Raw genomic sequence first — 5,363 nt, 5'->3', positions numbered from 1 at the left:
CAGTGTCTCTCTTTCATAGCCTGGCTTGCTTCACTCAGCAGTAAATCTTCCATATTCATTCCCTTCCTGTCAAAAGTCAGGGTTTTTTTATGACTGAATAGTATTCCATTGAATATATATGCCACAGTTTTTATATCCATTCACCTGTTCATGAGCATTTGGGTTGTTTCCATGACTTAGCAATTGTGAATAGTGCTGCAATAAACATCGATGTGCAAGCACTTTTCCAATGAAATATTCTTCAGTCTTTTGGGTAGAATTCAAGGATTAGGATTTCTGGATCATATAGTAGTTCTATTTATAGATTTTTGAGGAATCTCCAAATTGTTTTCCACAGTGACTGGACCAATTTACATTCCTGCCAGCAGTATAAGAGAGTCTCCCTTTCACCACATCCCCATCAGCACTTACTGTTTTTTGTTTTTTTAATCTTAGTCATTCTGACTGGGGTAAGGTTGTATCTCATTGTTTTCATCTGCGTTTTCCTTACAATGAGGGATGTTGACCATTTTTTCATATGCCTTTTAGCTATTCCTATGTCATCTTTAGAGAGTGTATTTTTTTAACTCTTTCTCCCATCTTTGAATAGGATTGATTGTCTTTTTTTTTCAGAACAGCTGTTGAGTTCCTTCTGGTTATCAGTCCCTTATCTGACACATAGTTTACAAAAATATTTTCTCATTCTGAGGGGGATCTATTCACACTAATTACTGTGTCTTTTGCAACACAGAAACTTTTTAGTCCAATATAATTCCACTTGTCTATTTTGGGGATTATCGACTGTGCTTTGAGGGTCTTATTTAAAAACTTTATCTCGACCCTGATGTCTCCCATATACTCTCCAGTGTTTTCCAGGAGCAGTTTTATAGTTTGAGGTCTTAGATTTACATGTTTGATCCACGTTGACTTCATTTTTGCCAGAGGTGAGAGGTAGGGGTTCAGATTCAACATTCTCCAAGTGGAAACCCAGTTTTTCCAGCACCATTTTCTGAATAAATTTTTCTTTTCTCACTGGATTGACTGGTACCCCCAGTCAAAAATCGATTGACTATATGTTTGGAAATTTATTTCTGGAGACTCTATTCTGTTCCATTGGTCCACCTGTCTGTTCCTGTGCCAGTACCATGCTGTTTTGATTACCACAGCTTTGTAGTATATTGTTGGGTCAGGGAGTGAGACGCCAACCACTCCACTCTTCTTGTGCAGAATTGCTTTGACAATACAGGGTCTATTGTAATTCCAGACAAACGTTATGATTATCTTTCCTAGATGTGTGAAGAATGTGTCCGATACTTTGGTTGGCATTGCATAAAATATGTTCATTAATTTCGCTAAAATTGCTATTATGATTATATTAATTCATTCAATTCAGGAACATGAGATATCCTTCCACTTTTTTTGTGTCATTTTCAATTTCTTTTTTTTATCTTCTCATAGTTTTCCATTTGAAGGTCTTTAACTTCTTTGGTTAGATTTATCACTAACTATCTTATACTTTTTGTGGCTATGGTAAATGGAACAACTATTTTCAGTTCTATCTCAGTAGGTCTGTTGTTTGTATATAGAATTGCTATAGATTTCTGGATATTAATTTTGTATCCTGCAACTTTACTGTATTTGTGCATTACTTCCAGAAATTTTTTTCATAGAAAACATTGGGTCTTCTATGTATAAAATGTCATTCTTTTCCTATTTGAATGCTTTCATATTTTCCTCTTTTCTTATTGCGTTGGCAAAGATTTCCAGTACTATATTGAAAAGGAGTGGAGAAAGTGGGCATCCTTGTCTTGTACCCGTTTTTAGTGGAAAAGCTTTCAGCTTTTCTCCATTGAGAATGATGTTTGCTATGGGTGTTTATAGATACCTTTTACAGTGTTGAGAAATTACCCTTCTATGCCAATTTTGTGAGAGTCTTGATCATGAAGGGATGTTGTATCTTGACCCGACCCATAGGACAGTTGAACAGGTTTACTGGGAGAGGGAGTGAGAGAAGGGACAAATATACGCACACAGAGTGGAGACAAGACGAGGTGCTGATCAAGTCTTCCGTTTATTGAGGAAGAATTACGAGCTTATATATAGGCAGGTGGGCACCGATTGGTTGCCCTAAATGCAAATGAGATAGAACAGTATTAGCCAATCATTGATGTGGGTGGATCTCTCCTGTTGCCTAGAAACCCAACTGCCCCAGGGGAGAACGGTTGGTCACATGATTTCTGAGAAACAGTTTGCTTAGTGAGGAAGTGATGCCTAATGGTTTCCAATATGGTGGATAGCTCAAGATGGCGGATAGCTCAAGATGGCTTCCGTATGCAGTGCCCTCCACCGTATCTTATCAAATGCTTTTTCTGCATCAATTGATATGAACATTTGGTTTTTATTTTTCTTCCTGTTAATATGGCGTATTACATTTATGGTTTTGTGTATGTTGAACCAACTTTGCATTCCTTGAATAAAGCCTACAAAATCATGGTGTATAATCTTTTTAATAAGTTGTTAGATACAATTTGTTAGTATCTTGCTGAGAATGTTTGCATCTATATTCATCGGGGATATTGATCTATAGTTTTCTTCCTTGTCCTGTCCTTTTCTGTTTTAAGAATAAGGATGATAGAGGCTTCTTAAAATGAATTAAGGAGAGTTTAGAATGAATTAGGGAGAGATTCACCCTTTTGGATCTTTAGAAATAACTTGAGCAGAATGGGGATTAATTCTTCTTTGAAAGTTTTGTAGAATTCAGGGGTGAATCCATCAGGGCCTGGGCTTTTCTTTGTTGGGAGGTCATTTATTACGATTCAATCTCCTGGCTTGTTATGGGCCTATTCAGACTTTCTATAGCCTCTTTGCTCAATCTTGGTAGATTATATGTGCCCAGAAATTGGTCCATTTCATACAGATTTTCTTGTTTCTTGGCATACAGATATTCATAATATCCTCTAATAATGTTTTGTCTTTCTACAATGTCTGTTGTTATTTTGCCTCCTTCATTGAAGATCTGATTGACCTGGTTCCTTTCTCGTCTCATCTTAATAAGTCTTGCTAGTGGTGTATCAATTTTCTTTATCTTTTCAAAGAACCAGCTTGTACTTTCATTTATTTTCTGTATAGTTTGCTTATTTTCTATCTCATTTATGTCTGCTTGTATCTTTATTATTTTCTTTCTCCTGGAGTTTTTGGATCTTTTTGCTCTTGCTTTTCCAGTTCTCTGAGGCATGATGTTAGGTGATCCATTTCCCTTCTTTCCATCTTCCTCTTATGTGCACTAATTGCTATGAACTTCCCTCTTATGACTGCTTTAGCAGTATCCCAAAGATTATGGAAACTCGTTCCCTCATTATCATTGGCTTCCATGAATGTTCTGATTTCAGTCTTTATTTCTTGAGTAGTTGTGGAATCATTCAGGAGTAGGTTATTAAGTTTCCATGTATTTGAATATTTTTGAGGATTTCTCTTGTAATTAAACTCTAGTTTAATTCCATTATGGTTGGAGAAGATGCTGGATATAGTTTTTATGCCTTTGAACTTGTAGAGGCTTGCTTTGTGCCTTATGATGTGGTCAATCTTCGAGAAGGTTCCATGTGGGGGTGAGAAAAAACGTATCTTGTGGTTTTTGGATGGAACATTCTAAAGGTGTCTGTTAAGTCCATTTGCTTTATGGTATTATCTAGATCCTTTGTCTCTTTACTTATTTTTAGTCTAGATGATCTGTCAAGAGGGAATAGTGCAGTGTTGAGGTCTCCAACAATTAGTGTGTTGCAGTCTATCTCTCCTTTTAGATCTAACAGTCTTTCCTTCACATATTTGGGTGCTCCTGTGTTAGACACATAGATATTAATAAGTGTTATATCTTCTTGATCGATTGACCCTTTTATAGTTTTTTTTTTTTAAAGCCTTTTTTGTCAGAAGTTAGTATCATGACTCCAGGTATTTTTTGGATCCCATTTGCATGGAAAACCTTTTTCCAACCCTTCACTTTTAGTCTATGTATATCTTTATCAATTATATGTTTTTTTTGTAGGCAACTGATAGAGTATTTCTGTTTTTTTAATCCATTCAGCCAGTCTGTGTCTCTTAATTGGAGAATTTAATCCATTAGCATTTGGTGTTTTTATTGATGTTACTGGACCTGTCCCAACGTTTAAGTTGGCCATTATCTTAGTTGCCTTTTATACCTTTGTTTCTGGATCTTACTTCATTAGTTTTCCTGGAACAGTACTTTCTTCAGGGTTTCTTGAAGAGCTGGCCTGGTGTTGGCAAATTCTTTCCGGTTTTGTTTGTCTGAGAAGATTTTACAATCTTTTTTTCTCATAGGAAGGATAATCTTACAGTATATAATAATCTTTGTTGAAATTGTTTCTTTTTTAACACTTTCAGTACATCTCCCCATTCTTTTCTTGCTTGTTTTTTTTTCCATTGGGAAGTCTGGTGTTAGCCTGATGCAGTTACCTTCGTAAGTCACTTGTTTCTCTCTTGCCAGTTTTAGTATCTTATCTTTATCTGTGGTCTTAGCCAGTCTGGCTATGTTATATCTTGGGGAAGATCTTCTTGGGTTAATTCTATTTGGGGTCCTTTGTATTTCTTGGGTCTGGATGCTTGAGTGCCTCTCTAGACTTGGGAAATATTCTTCCAATATTTCATTGAATAGGTTTTCCATGCCCTTATTAGTTTCTTTATCTTCTGGGATACCAATTATTTGGATATTAGTACTTCTAATGGAATCTAGTATTTCTTGTATGTTATCTTTGTGTTTTTCTGTTATTTTCTCTATATTTTTGGTGTTTTTTCCTAGGTTGGAGATGTATCTTCTACAATAGAGATTAGATCTTCAGCATGGCCTAAATCGACTTTTAATACTTTTGAGAGAGTTTTTTGAGGGAGACTGTGCACCAGCGAACATTGCTGGCTTCTCAGAAAGCAAACAATTACACAGTGCCAAAGGCCACAATTGGTTCCCTTCAAAAAACCTGACCTTCGAAACCGTACTCTGATTGGCCACTAGAATCCCTCAGATTTGCATATCTGACACCTCCTGATTGGTCCAAAAGCAACCAATCAACCCACCTTTAACAACCAATCATAACCCACCTTTTACAACCAATCATGGCCCACCAGCATGTATATAACCACAATGCCTGGCCCACAATTGCCAGATGACCAGGAAGACGACACAGACGACCAGGAAGATGACGCAGATGACCAGGAAGATGACCAGACGACCCAGAAGACCCTGAAGAGTTGTAACACTGTGTCGTCTCCAGAGGACTCTGAAGAGCTGTGACACCACGTCGTCTCCGTGCTGCTCACAATAGATGACGTGATGTGTCATCTCCGTGCTGTACCATGCTGCCCACAATTAATGGACA

This window comes from Tupaia chinensis, unplaced genomic scaffold, assembly GCF_000334495.1.
Source record: "Tupaia chinensis unplaced genomic scaffold, TupChi_1.0 Scaffold143597_1, whole genome shotgun sequence".
NCBI lineage: Eukaryota > Metazoa > Chordata > Mammalia > Scandentia > Tupaiidae > Tupaia > Tupaia belangeri.
This window is presented reverse-complemented; position numbering follows the sequence as displayed.